This window comes from Polistes canadensis, unplaced genomic scaffold, assembly GCF_001313835.1.
Source record: "Polistes canadensis isolate GaletaPanama2010 unplaced genomic scaffold, ASM131383v1 scaffold_345, whole genome shotgun sequence".
NCBI classification, from domain to species: domain Eukaryota; kingdom Metazoa; phylum Arthropoda; class Insecta; order Hymenoptera; family Vespidae; genus Polistes; species Polistes canadensis.
The window spans coordinates 17,673-33,717 of record NW_014569892.1 but is presented as its reverse complement, the minus strand read 5'-3'; the positions used below and the strand labels follow the sequence as shown (position 1 = coordinate 33,717).

General features: G+C 29.3%; 1 long non-coding RNA gene across 1 annotated transcript in view; it reads left to right on the top strand.

Moving 5' to 3' along the window:
* Nucleotides 1-5,262: 5,262 nt before the first annotated feature.
* Nucleotides 5,263-16,045, top strand: part of LOC106791813 — a 27,946-nt gene continuing 17,163 nt past the window's right edge. Inside the window, exons 1-2 of the long non-coding RNA XR_001382237.1 lie at nucleotides 5,263-5,666; nucleotides 5,865-6,740. This is a non-coding gene — a long non-coding RNA (uncharacterized LOC106791813). The remainder of the gene's footprint in view (nucleotides 5,667-5,864; nucleotides 6,741-16,045) is intronic.

Here is a 16,045-nt window from a genome sequence, read left to right as displayed (position 1 = left end):
ATATTATTTTACTTTACCACTGCATCACACCTAACCTAACTATTTATATTTTTTATATATGTCTTCTTGTTAACTTTCTTTTATATTCTACATATCTTCTTGTTAACTCTCTTTTATATCTATTTCATTTATCTATTATTTATACCGAATATATTTGAATTAATATTACTTTACTTTACCACTGCATCACCTAACCTAACTATTTATATTTATATATATATATATATATGTTATGTTAACTTTCTTATATTTTATACATATGTTTATGTATCTATATCTGTATCTGTTTAATCTATTTATCTATCTATCTATTTCTATATTTATTATTCTCTTATTTACTCGGTCGATTAGTGGTATGCTTGCTTGCTTGCTTGCTTGCTTGCTTGCTTTTTCTCAGTTTCGTTTCATTTTATTCTTTACTTATCTTTCTCGCTTACACACTTACGTTGGATACGAATACGACACGTGGCTCTGCTTTTTTTTTTATCCTATTTCATTTTTTTATTCATTTGTTTTTTTTCTTTCTTTCTATCTTTCCGTTTTATACATTCTTATTTTATCTATTGATTTTCGATGACTTATAGAGTACACGTGTTGTGTTTTATAATTTTATTCTTTTTAATTGAATTATAATAAAATTGTATATAATCATTTCTCGCGCATAAATCTCTGGAATATTATTTTATATTATCAAAAATTTAAATAATCGTTATACCTATGGTCAAATACAATGAAAAATATTCAATTAATAAAACATTCTTAAATTCTAAAAAAAAGTATTCAACACCAAAAAACTTATTATCCAAATCACAATTATAAAATCAAACAAAAGAAATCGATAACCTCGTAATAGAAAATCTCATATTGAAAACATGAAACCGGTCGGGATTTACGTCACGTGTTAATAACGTTAATAAGTTAAGCAAATATTGTAACTAATAATAAAAATGTCTTGAAAACTTCAAACAACTACTAATCGAAATCAAAAAAAAAAAACCACCACCAACCACACGATTGTTTATTGGAAACAAATGGAAAGAAAAGAGAGAAAAAGTGATTTACTAAGAGTGGGTGGTGGGGTGGGGTGGCGGGGGTGGCGATGGAAATAACTATAAGTACAATGAACTTGTTTTCTAAGAACCTTTTCATCAAATTCTAAGTTAATTGTAAAATAACGACTTTTACGGGGAATTAGTAATCGTAAAAATTTCAATTGAAATAACTTGCTACACCTCCTCTTCCTCTTCCTATTCCTCCTCCTCCTCCTCCTCCTCCTCCACCTCCTCCTCATCCTTAGTCATCTCTTATACAGTCGAAGCCATTTTATCACGTAGCACGTGTTGGAATGTTATCGCGGATTTCATTACACGTAAGTACTTTTCGAACGATAACATCACCGAGTTTCCGCTAATTACGTTGTTTACCAGAAAGTAGTCATTAAGATTAAACAACGTTTCTATAATATGCTTGTATACATATAAATATGTTAAGTACAGATTTGAACTAAGAATTTGTGTAGAAAAGATAGAAGAACAAAAAAAAAGGAACAGAAAAAATGGAAGGAAAAAATAGTCACACACATACACGTATACGTACAAGGAGAGAGAAACATATACACGAACGCGTACATACATACGTAAGTTATAAGTTCGATTTAACATATGTATATCAAACACATTCGTAATTACTTTTCCAGTAATCGATAGAGAATTCGTTGACTGGTTACGTTATTGCGACGTTTCCATATTTTAACAGGTTAATCGAACGAAATAATTTCATGCAACCCATTATACTACACAACTTTTCTGATCGTTTATATATATATATATATGTATATAAATTAAATTTATTCTAAAGAATTTCGTGCATTTATATGTATGTGTGTTTCTATCAGACCTGTTTAATATCAAAATTCATATGTTACATACGTATATTCCCGGTAATGAATTATCCACCAATTTTCCTATTTACCAAAACTAATTGATCAAATCGATTCAAGTATTGTTTTATTTAAAAGTCGTTTTGCAATTCATATCAATATACCGAGGTCCGTCTATATTTTAATTATGATCGATGAGGAATCGAATTATACGTCGCACAATAATAATTTTACAAATTATTTTATATTGTGTCACATTCGTAGAAATTTTCCCCAAATGAAATTTAACTATTAAAAATAATGCGTTAGATTATTTTAAATATACTTTAGGAAATAATAAAGGAAACTTTGTTACGTAAATTCAAAATAAAGCTCAGAATTGGAATGTCGAACGTTAATCCTGTCATCTGCCGGAGGGTTGTAGAATTAATTGGAAAGAAAGCTATTACTGAGAAACATGAATCAAAGTAGGAACTTTCATGTTCGTGTTAAAACAAGAAAGCTGTTGCCCTCTGGCTGTGCTTTTACCGACCAACAGTGAAAAAGCTTTTTTCCGGTACGATAAACCCTACTACGATTTTAAGCTTCCTTTGTGAAAATACATTATTCAAATAATAGAACATCGTCTTTGGATAAAGCTGCGTTCTCTCGAGAAACAAATGTTCCTTGCATGTACGTATGAATCAAGAAAAAAAACAAAAGAGAAAGGATACTTCGTGTATCGAATTGAAAAAAGCTCTATTTCGATCGTTCTATCGATCGAATAAAACAAATCAAATGTTTATTCGTTTTAGTTTAATTATAAAACATTTCATTTTCTATTCAAATGATTTATTTATATATAAGAAATAATTATTCGTAATCGTAATATTGTTTAGTCGAAAATAGGTTATGAAATGAATTACTAGGGACAAGTGGCTCCCTCTGGAAAAAATATATATATATTTGTGAACTATAAGTAACATTCTCGTTATTTGGGAAAGATTTTCACACGAGTTTGTTCAAAATATTATTCTTATTTGTTCATATATATATAAATAATAAAATAAAATATCAAATAATAGGACGAAAATTGATCTTTGAAAATTTGACAAATTCATAAAAAATTTTGAAAAATTATTTTAATGCTTGGAAAAATACTTAAAAAGAAAAAAAAAAGAAATCCATAAAACTTTCAGACATTCCTCGGATCAAAATCGGACCAAATCAAAAAAAAAAAGAAACAATCGTCTTTATTCCACGAAGTAGTTTTTCTAACGCGTCGATAAAGGTTGATCCGAAATGTAACGAAAAAAAAAAATATCGTAAAGAAAAAAAGAATCAACATGAAAGATAATACCAAGATATATTCGAAATCCCTCTAAAGGATTTCAACCTTCAATTCTCTGAAAAGATTTTCACTTAGTCTTTAGATTTCCCTGTCCATTAATTTTGTTTTTTCTCTCCAAGTAAGATCCTCTTCAAATAAACATGTAAATGGCACCTGTAGGAAACTGTAAATGAAAAAAAAAGAAAAGAGATATTCGAATACAACTTCAGGTAAACATTCCTAAACAACAATGGTTCCTTTGTACAATAGATCTAATCCAGGCGAGTAAAAGAACAAAAATTTATTGCTCGTAGTTGAAAAGTATACAATTTTTATAGATGGTCGGTTACGGTCAACAGACCCATTTCCTTTCTTATCTCCCAAATATTTCGACGTAGTTTCTTTGAATTTTTAGAAACTAAATCGAACGTCGTACACTTAACATAACCGAATACAATACAAAAATATCATTCAAAATATTCGTTTAATCTCGTACAAGCGATAAGACATGTTCATAAATATTTTTAATATATTTTCGTATCATTCGTTAATGGTCAATTTGAAATAATACAATTTTCAGTATAAATTCCTGTTCATTTAGGAAAAGATCAAAAGTAAGTGGTAGAGGGTGCAGCATGAATTTGAGCATAGAAAAAACCATTGTACTTAATCTTACTTCGTCTTAAAAATTCTCTAAACAAATATTTTTCTAAATAAACACAGTTGTGATCAAAAATGTGTGGCCAATTAAAAGGCGTATAATAAATTAAACAAAGACTCAAAATTATGATCGAATCAATAAATATCTTCCATCGTCTTAACGCACAGTTAATCTCATCAATATTTCTAATTTAATATTAAATAATAGAGTTCAATAAAAAAAAAAAAATAATATCGTCAAAGATATATTGCGCGTAGGAGTGGTGGTAGTGGGTGGGGGGTTGGGGGTTGAGAAGAGGAACGTGACCTGAACTTTCACTTTTACACCTTTTATTTCTTTACCAAGTTTATTATATTTTCAACGATTAACGATTACCTACAACATCATCATACGTAATTCTGAATCAAAATAAATATGAATAACGTTGAAAAATAAGGGTAGTGAAAATAACACGTTGAAATCATTTTCATAGTATCATCGGGAATCTGAAACTTAAAACTCGAAACTCTTTATATTTCATTCTAATTCAATCAGATTCTCTGACTCTCTCTCTCTCTCTCATACACATTTATACCCGTCTTATTCACAAGCAAAGAGAATAGTGTGTACCATACAACAAAGTTGTGTAGCGTGACGAGAATGAGAGAGAGAGAGAGAGAGAAGATACAAGAGTGGGGGGGGTTGGTTTAACGCGTATGCCGAAGTAAACGAACAAATAGGAGAGAGAGAGAATGATAGAAGGGGGGTTAGGAGGGGATAGGTATAGTAATCGTAAGAGAGGACAGTGGAGGAGAGTGGAGTAAAAAGGTAAGGGTGGGGGGAGGAGGGGGAGTAGTAGGAGTAGGGGTGTAGACTGCGAGTAGGAAGAGTAGAGCAATAGCAAGTATAAAGTTTAGAGTGGGGGTAGTAAAATGGTAGGGTAGAGTGGGAGGTATACATATATATATACATATATATATGTATATAGATATATATAGAAGAGAAGTGCAATAGGTGTGAGAGAGAGAAAAGGATAGTTAAGTGATGAGGAGGGGCAGCAGGAGCGGAGGGAACCGGGAGGGTGACGTAGACGGGGACGGGGGAAAGATCCCACCGAAAGCACAGAGAGCGCCCCATAATTTCGTGTGCCGCATCGCAGTGAAGTTCGCGTTCAATGTTCGATGTTCTTTCGAATCGGGATAGTTTGTGATACATGTGAACAGAGTAAAGGAACCGCTAAGTAGTAGTAGTAAACGAGGAATTAGAAGAAGGAGGACACAATTAGTGCATTTACTTAATCTAATTCTATCAATATCCGAAATTTTTTTTTTTTATTTCTCTCGTACGTATTTATAAATATACACATATTTATACATATATATATATATATAGAACAAATTGTATGACAAATCAATTTAATTTGTAATTTATATTCTCGATCGTAAATAATATTTGAAAATTATTTTGTCAAGATAAAAGAAAAAAGAAAAGAAAACAATGGGTCGGGTGGGGAGACAAATTTGAATAATAACAATAATAATAATAAATTCGGTTAAATGTTAGAACTGAATTAGATTGATAGGGAAGGGTAGAGAGGGATTTAAACAAAACAAAAAAATAAATAAAAAGAGAAAAAGCATAGACACCGATTGTGAGAAAGTAGTTGGTTGGTTGGTTGGTTGGTTGAGTGCGCGCGCTTGCCGCGTCCCGTCGTCGGGTAAAAGCCAGGTTCGTTCGGTTGGTTCCGTTCAGTACATGCCGGTACTTCATGTCGAACGTGTTAACTGCAGCCCGTAGTTTGCTGTCCGTTACCGATTGGTTGGTTGATTAATCGATCGGTTAGTTGGTTTAATCGTTTATGGTTTTCTAGTTTCATTCGTTAATGGGTTTTTTTTTTTTTTTCCATTTTAATCGGTTCGTATATATATATATGTATATATGTATATATATATGTATATATATATATATATTGTCATCATTGTAGTCAGTTTTTAACATCAGTCATCAATTAAACTTCCTCGATCATCATTTTTTAGATGATACTACGAAATATCAAGGGATATTCATTTGCAATTACCGGTGATCCATGTGCATTTCAAGGACGTTAGCAGCGTCACTACGTTATAGTAGTTTCTGACGAAGGCAAATAACACGGAAGAAAGAAAGAAAGAAAGAAAGAAAGAAAGAAAGAAATAAGAAGAAGGAATAATAAAACGGTGATAAAGAAAGGAAGAAAGGAAGGAAAGAAGACAAAAATTGAATCGAATAAAATGATCATTGAGTGTACGAAATATTCAACGTTCACGTCATCGTCACCGACAGCGTACAATTTTCCTTCTAAATTCAGAACAGTTTGATAAAGAATAGTGTGGAAAATTAACGACAATTAATAATATATATAAAAAATTAAAAAAAAATTAAAAACGAACGACAACACTGAACAAACGGGGCTTGGACAAATCTCAGAGAGTGTTATTAATTCCGTTGGAAAAAAAACTTCTAACAACAGCTCACCCCCCCCCCCCTCCAACGTTCTTGCTTCTACTTCTACTTGTTCTTCTACTTCTCTACTCCATTAGAAGAAAAGTTAGTGGAATATATTTTCAAAATCAATTATTAGTGTGATTATAATTATTATTACTACTACTACTACTACTAGTATTACTGCTACTACTACTATTGCTACTGTAACTGCTACTATTCATCCACATTTAAAGATGAATATGGTCTTAGCGTTTATATGTTTATGCGTAATAACAGTATTGGCGTTGCTGCAGATCTTGGTTTTGTATAATATCATTACATTGAGGAACTATTTGTTTGTGTGCAACAACCGAAGTTGCAGGGTTCATCGTCGACGACCATTCAGATACTTCTACTTCTTCTAAATACGAATCATCGTCAATATTCACGTAAATATACAACACACATTACTTTTTTGTTGTCTTTTATTTTAAATTATTTTTTTTTTTCTTTTTCTTAACATCACACGTGGTTATTAAAAACAAACACGCACGCACACACACGTATATACTTATATATATAGTATAATCTAAATGAAAAGTGCATCCTACATGCATGCATGCATGCATTCTTATTTTCCATCTTTTCTTTTATTTTCTCATTTTTCTAGAAAATATTTAATATAAGCTTGTAATGCAGGTAACGTTTGGCATGAGTATATATGAATCCCTCTGAAACCCCCCTCCCACCCCTTTAAACGCATATAGACACACACATATATATACAAATATATATATAGGTAAATACATAGATATATGGATACATACATACATACATACATACATACGTACAGATATATATATATATATATTTCTACGCTGCTCTGATTATTAACGAGTTATTACCGCGATACTAATTAAGTTTAATCGCAAGGCCGCCCGTTCGTTAAAGTTAATTGCAGTATCGACCACGGCCCACGTCGTTAATTGCGCCGTCCTGTTCGTTGCTGCTAGAACGACGCGCGCTTTTATGGAAGTTTGCCGATCCGATCGCAAATACTCTATAAAGGCAAATACTTCTATCTCATTCTAACACTTTTTCCATAAAACGAAACCGGTACATCTATATTATATTACTATACAAATATAATATTATATCATTATCATTGTCATTCTCTTTTTTTTTTTTTTGTTGCCTATTTACGAAACAATTGGTATGAAATAATTTTAATTTCAGTTTTATTCTTTTTATGTTGCACATATTTTTCTCTCTTTTTTTTTTTACCATTTGAATTATAAATATTAACGTATAAGATTAATTACTTTTCCATAGACAAATATTACCGATGCCATTTATATATATATATATATATATATATATTATTAAAAAGGTTTTTGTGTTTTTTTCTATTCACGAAACGATCAGTAAAATAATTGCAACTTTAGTTTTTGTTTATTGCACACGTGTTTCTGTTTTTTTTTTTTTTTATTACCATTTGAATTATAGGTTAACGTAAAACGAGATAATATTTCATAGACGAACCCCCCTCCTCCTCCTTCTTAATAAATATATTACATTATGTTATAATATAATTTTGTTTCTATTTGTGCGATACAACTATAGTGATCTAACTGCAACTACAGTTTTGTTATTTTATTGCACACTTTTGTTTGTAAATTTTTTTTTTTTTTAGATTTGAATTACGATCGGTTAAACTTAAGACAAGTTCGATTACTGATTTTTAATCTTCAGGCTAATCCTCTTCTTCTTCTTCTTCTTCTTCTTCTTATTCTTCTTCTTCTTCTTCTTCTTCTTATTCTAACGGCATCTCCTTATTTTTCTTATTCTTTTTTAGATCTTAACTATAATAATAGTCATTTCAAAGTTGCAGCTGCACGCTCACATTAGTCCCTTGCAACCGGTCACGATCCAATGCTTTGTTGTTACCGTATATATAACTTCAATGTGTATGTATATCTATCTATATATATACTGGGTACATTTAATACCAAAAGACAGGATTTATGGGTACATCTATTGGGTTATACCCAAAAGTCCCTATCGATTTCTATTTTAAATTTGACCGAAACAAATTTTACTTCAACTTCTTCTAATCTTCACGAACTTCTTTTCCATCTTGATCACACAATTGAACCTAAAATAAAACATTCGATTTAGAACAAAATGAAAAAAAAAAAACATATATCATACGACAAGTATTTTAATTTAATTGAAAGAGATTTTCCAACAAAGAAAAAAACCCTATTCAATATTATTTTTTCTTGTAATTAAAATACATCAATCGCGCTTACTTAACCTTAAAATTTAGTTTTCATTTGTTTTTTTTTTTTTTTTCTGCGCGTATGCGTGTGCGTGTTAAAAAATAATGTTGTAATTGATGAATTAAAAAACAAATTGTTAAATATCTTTCGTTTATACGAAAAATCTTGTTCTTTTTTTTTTTTTTTTTTTTTTTTTTTTCTATTCTTTTATTTTCGTTTCTTTTCTTATTAGTCAGTTAGTCGTATTCGATCAAGAAAGTTTGTAGACAGTTTCAGTAGCCATTACGAGAAGCACGCATATTCGTACTCTGCGTGCGTCGAGCGTGATCAATAAATCGGCCTGTGCAGTACTAACACATAGTAATGGTCTTTTAGTATACATATACGCGCGTAGTTTGCTTCATACTTTTGTGTAAGAGTCAGAATATATATTTCTATGTATGTGTGTATATATATATATTTGAGTGACTAAACGCCAATCTAAAAACGGAAGAACATCGAACTTTTTTATGTGCAACGAACTTTGAGAAAAAATTGTGTCTGAATGATAGAATCTAAATTAATAAATAAATAAATAAATAAATAAATCGAATATAAATTATATTACAAAGTATAGAAATTAATTTTTAATTCGCACGATCTTGAGTATAATTTTTTATGTTTCTTTTTTTCTTTTTAATACGTATTTTCTGTGTCACGTACGATATTATTAAATTTGTTTTTATCTTCTCTCTCTCTCTCTCTCTCTCTCTCTCTCTCACGTTTTATTTCTAATCAATAATTGCTTCGTTTCAATTAAACGTTTATTAATGCGACTCAAATTGTCTTCTTTTTCCATTACTTCATTATCATTCTTTTATTATTTTTTCCTTATTCAATTTCTATAAACTTATATATATATATATATTTTATTGAAATGTTTTCATATCTAAATTTATCCTAAAAATGTAAACAATTTTTTTTTACCGATTTATCGAACATTTCAATTTCTAATCGTTATATTAACATTTAAGAAACATCGATATAAAATATAATAATTGTACTATTAACGAGAAAGTATCGTAAAAAAAAAAGAAAAAATCTTCCAATCGTTAAATTTTATTATTTCGAGGTGTAAAGAAATATCATTTTTTTTTTTTATCCGGATATTAAATTTCTCAATGAGTTACATCGTACGTGAACATCTTTTATAGAAATAAATTAGAAGAAAATATATATATATATACATCTGTATGTGTGTGTGTGTGTATTTATCCGTTAGAAGTAACAGTTAAACAACATAACACAATTATACACCGCCTTCACTTTCTCCTACTCCAAACTCTCGTATTGGCTATCGTTTAGTGAGAGCTTCCCGTCGACTTTTTGATAAATTCGATATGAAACTTCCTGAATATTAGACAGAGAAAGAATTAATGAGAGAGGAATAGTAGAAGGATGAGAGAAAGAGTGATAGAAACATTTATGACATTAATGTAATGCACACGTGTATTATACGCAGACGTTTAATAATACGTTTTACGTGACGTATCAGACTGATTGATTTAATAATCTTCCTATATGCATATATTCTCGCTCATTCATTGCCGATTATAATTTTACGATGAATAAATAAGATTTGTAAAATAATATAAAACCACATAATATATGTTATAATATATTATTTAATATTTATATACAACAACATTCTATGGGATCATGTTTTTTATTGATTGATTGATTATTTCTTTCTTTTTTTTTTTTTTTTATTAAACATTATCAAACGCGTGTTACTTTTATAAATTATAATAATATATGTTCTATATATATTAGATTTTATCGTAAAGTTATTTTGTATATCTAAATAAAAATATATATATATATGTGTGTGTGATCACATATGACGAGAAACGTGTTAATCGTTTCTTCATATATATATATATATTTATATATGTACGTATTGCGTTAACACGATGTGAATATTTGAAATATTTATTTCATTAATAAGGTAAAATTTCATCATTTTTCTTTGTATTGATTTAATAAGATATACATTTTTGTTAATTATTATTATTATTATTGTCAGAAAAAAAAAATGTTTCTTCATTATTTTCTCTCTCTCTCTCTCTCTCTCTCTCTCTCTCTCTCTCTCTCTCTCTCTCTTTATACATATATGTAAGAATATTATTTGTATTTATCTGTGTAGGTGAATATTTATTAACAGGAAATTCGTGTTTAATTATAGAAAAGCCGTTCTACGTAATAGTCGATAGTAACGTCGTTAAACGTAGTTTAAAACTCAGCATTTACAACTTCGAAATTATATAAATATGTATGTATGTATACGTATGCATACCATATACATATATATATATATATTACTATCATTTGAGTTTCACGATAAACTCGCATCGATATAAGATTACTTTCCCATATTATTTTTTTTTTTTTTTATTTCTTTTCTTTTCTTTTTTTTCCTTTTTTCTTTACTTCTACTTTTTCCTCTTCTTCTTCTTCTTCTTCTTCCTCTTTTTTCTTATTCTTTTATTTATTTTTATCTTGATGCATATAAACATATTTCCATTTTAAATGACGATGTCTCTTAGGTCGTTAAACCCAACACATAAACATACATACTTCACACACACACACACAATCATACATATTTGCTATTTACTTCTCTCTACTTCGTTATCACCAAGTTTATAAGAAGAAATAGGGAAAAACTTTGCACGGATTATTTTAATCATTACTTTACATGATTTATATATATGTATATGTATATGCTACTATTTTTTTATATAGTACAACATAGAATGAATCGTATTCATGGTAAACGTGTCATACTTCGAGAATAATGATTTGTTTATCTTTTTTCTTGTTTAAACAATTATATAATTGAATTCAAATCAATTCAGAAATTCAAGTTAATGAAAAATTTAGGGGATAAACTAGTGCCCCCATTTATTTTTGTCCAAGAAATGATTTGAATTAATCCGAAACATGATTAATCATAAAATTTAAACGCAACATTCTCTCGTAACCAAAATTTTTACTCGACTTACTTTTAAATGAATTCAAATCATAATTCACACGATCGATATATTTTTTTTTAAATGTACACCGTATAAGGAATGATTATTTTGTTTATGAACAACTATGTACCTTTTGTGCGGTCAATATTGGAAGAGGATATTCATGGTTTGAGTAAACCATACTCGCGGGAAGAATTATGCATACATACATACATAAATACGTGTGTTCTATCGAATTTAATTTCATATTTTTTTTTCCACTCCACACCCCCCAACCCCCTTCTCATCTTAATAATTTATAACAAAAGTATAATCTTTCTTATGCATCGGATTGTTTATTTTCTTAAAATATTCGTGCCAATCAGATTGTAGATTTTACAAAATTGTTCTCAATTATTTATTACGATATTCTTTTTTCTATATTGTTTTTTTTTTCTTTTCTTTTTCTTTATTTAACATATATTCCTAATGCAAACATAAAATTTCAAGGTTTCTCAAAGGTTAAGGGAGGTTTTTTTTTTTTTTGTATTTCGTAGATTTCAATAGACATAAAAGTGAACGTGATCGATATTGTGTTATTGGGATTTTAGGTTGGAAAAGTATTGTAATGTTTTTCTTTTCGGCAAGAGAAAAAAAGAAAGGGAAACTAGAAAAATGTTAGGGACCTTGGGCATACGGTATAGTCGTTTGAAGTTGGAAAAGGAAAAGGGTCAATGGGAAACGAGAACACGTGGGTGGTAATCGAAAGTGTTTTCTGTTCAAATAAAATAAAATAAAATGAAATAAAATAAAAATAAAATCTTACAGTGTAGTATTTACAATTGTTTAAATTAATAATAATAATAATAATAATTGTACAGTGATTTAATATGAGTAAATAAATATAATATTTGGCGTAACGTAATATCGTAAAAATAAATTAATTCGTTACATTTTTATATTAAATAAAAAAAAAAAAAGAAACCCGAAAAATAATGGGGGGGGGGGGGGGGGGGGGGGGTAGGTGAGGGTGTATCGATAAATATGAAAAGTGAAAATGATTTTCAATTTCTCATATTCGTTTCCGTAATTAGAACGTAATCGTTCGAATAAATGTGTAACTATATAATACGTATATATTCATATGTATTTGTATATCTGTGTGTGTATATATATATATATATATATATATATATATACCGATAACACCTATATAAGATAGATAGAGTAATTCAAATATAACTTGTTGGTATTTCTTCGTGCTTGCTTATCGTCATTCACGTTTCGATCATAACAGTTTGCGGTCTCTACGGTAATAATCAGCGGCAGGTTTTTAAAACAAAAAAAATAACTTCTTTTTTTATCTTGATTATAATTGGAGTAAAATTATTTCATTTCTTTGTTTCAATTATTTTTATTTTTTTTTTTTAAATTATACGATTACATTGTACATAGATTATTCTTACGATATATATAACAATAATAATATATAATATGTAATAATAAAAATTAAATATAGGATTTTAGTTTTGCAACATATTTGAATATTTAATTGTTTCTATGAATTGTTTTTCATTGATTTTATTTTATTTTTCTTTCTCTTTATATATATATATGTTTAATATTTTAATTTTAATTATAATTAATATATTTAGAAATGATCGAGAAATAATTGATTTGGAAAATTGTGTTTAGAGAATAATTAATAAAAAAAAAAACATGTAGATTAAATTCTTTAATTGAATCTGCTATTCTGTATAATATGTGTGTGTGTGTTTGTGTCTTTTTCTTATTATTTATTTAAAAGTTTAATTAATCTTGGCACGTTCATTGAGGATGATAACTTCGGAAGAAAAATATTGGAAGAGAGAGAGAGAGATAGATAAAGAATAGAATTAGAACAGTTGTTTCAGATTCACAATGCTTCATTGTCCATTTGAATCAATGAATAAAATATTAGAAGTATAAACTCGAGTCTTTTATAACAATGATCTAATGATTTTAATATCGTGTTTAATTGTATTCTAAAAATATTGTTAATTATTGCAAATCAAAACTTTGTCTTCGCGTTAAAATCCTCCGAAAGAAATTCAATCGTGTTTATAAACATAACCTCACTTTTTGCATTTCGTATACTACATTAATATCGTATTAATCGAATGAACAACATTTTCATCGTACTAAAAATAATCCCGAATTCAATTGAATCGCGTTGTTAAAAAGTAAAATCGTGTTTTTTAATAACAAGTCATTCGAATCAATGACACTTCATGTTTAATTAATTCCTATTGTGATTGGTCAAATGATCGCTTTTATACAAAAAAAGAATACAAACGTATATCTTACAAGAGACCTTACGGTGGTGCGAAGCCAATGTTGAGAAAAATGCTTTTGAAGTTTTGAACTTTTTGTATACATATTTATATTATCTTAAATGCGATTGTTTATCAAGTAGCTTGCTAGCGTAATTAGTAGCGTACTCGCTTCTCGTGCTTGCTAGTTTGTGTTCGATCCTTCCCGGGGAAAGTTTTGTTTATAATTATTTTCTATCCATGAGTTTTAACATATTTATTGTACATTTATTAATAATTTATTAAACGCAGTTTCCAGAGTGATAGTAATATCGTAAAAACATTCAAAACAATAACATTGTTTTCGCTCAAAATTGGCTTCGCATTTTCATAAAATACTTTACCACGTTAAAGATATACGTTAGGGCAAACCTTTAAAATCCGTAAGGGCACAACACCCGTAAGGTCTCCTTGTTAATAATGTAGAATACAATATTAAATAATAATCGCATAACGAACAATATATTTTCTTTTATTTAAAAACGAATAATGCACAATTTCTACAAATTACAAAACTTTCCAGTCATTTGACTTCACGTGATAAGTTAAAAGAAAAATGGGCGTGTCTATTTTTCAACCAATCATCTAAGATTACGAAAAACTGTCATTCGAATTGCTATAGATTTAATGTTCAACATTTATGCTCTAATCCATCGAAACAAAATATACTATCATTTTAAACTAACTTTTCATGAAAAGTTCTAACGGGTGTCATATCAAAATAACCGCAAAAAAAAAGATAACAACGCATAAGGAAAAAATGGAAGCATATTTATTAAGAAATATAATCAATGATAGAAAAAGAAGAAGAAAGATAGAGAGAAAGAGAGAGAGAGAGAGAGAAAGAGAGAGAGAGAGAGAGAGAGAGAGAATCGACAAAAACGAAGCAAATTAACCGAATTATGGAAGCGTCACGTTTGCTAATGATTTATGCGCGACAATGCGCCGGTAATTGCCACTGTGTGTACGAACGAGAACGACGCGCGGCGTGTCCGCCGATTAATTAATGAATCGAGGAGCACGAGATTGTGGTTGGTGGCTGATGTACATACATACATACATATATACATACATACAAACATATGCATACACAACATAGATAAATGCATACACGTTATACACGTATATGCATTCTTCATTTGACTGTACTTGCAACAATTACTGGTTGCTCTCTCGAACCAATGATTAACATGAGAAAGAAAGAAAGAAAGAAAGAAAGAAAGAGAGAGAAATAATTGACCATATCTGTTCTCTTTCTATTTATGTTAATGTTTGCGTGTACGTATTTGACTTTCTGTTTATATCTTTCTTCCGAACTGTTTAAACTCAGATTTAGAGAAAATCTTTCCAACCTAATTCGCGTTTTAATCGATCCGCAACATTTCTCGCATACTAAAATCGCTTTTTGTTTTTTTAATTCAGGTAGTTTCTAGTAAATATTTTAATTGTTTAAAATACTTTCCATTGATCAACCGAGTGTCAACACGATTTTATTACGGTAAAGCACACAATTCTAAAATTAGATATGAAACACAATGTAGCCAATGTTGATCACGGATGACCCCACGTGGTCATTTGATTAGACGAAAACAAATTTCGGTCACGAGTGACATCTTGAACCTGGCTTCTCTTCGATTGACAACAATTAACGCCGATTATATAATTAACAATTATTAAATTGATTTTTTTTAAATTCATCATTTAAACGTTTTTTGTATGATGATATTGTAAATAGTGGAATCGAATTTTCATCGATATTTTCGATCTTATTTTATTTCCTAACCTCCAATTTTTCATCAATTTTCATATTTTATGATTTCTTTTACGTTTTAGTTTTTTCTTTTGATCGATGCGAATTTGTATTGTCGATATTTAGTCTAATAATTGTTTCGTATACTCTCTCACACTTTTATCATTTCCCTTATTATCATCAACTCGTGTTCGTCCACACGAAAATATCCGCATGAGATCGTTCCGGTCTGTTTTGGCAGAGCAAATGTCGTAACGTGACAAGCAAACAGGGCTCGTTTATTCCATGCCGGAACAATTATCACGATTCGAAAGTGAAATCACATTTTCTGTCTATCCCCGCTACCTTTACCCCTTTCTTTATTACCCCCCCCGCCCC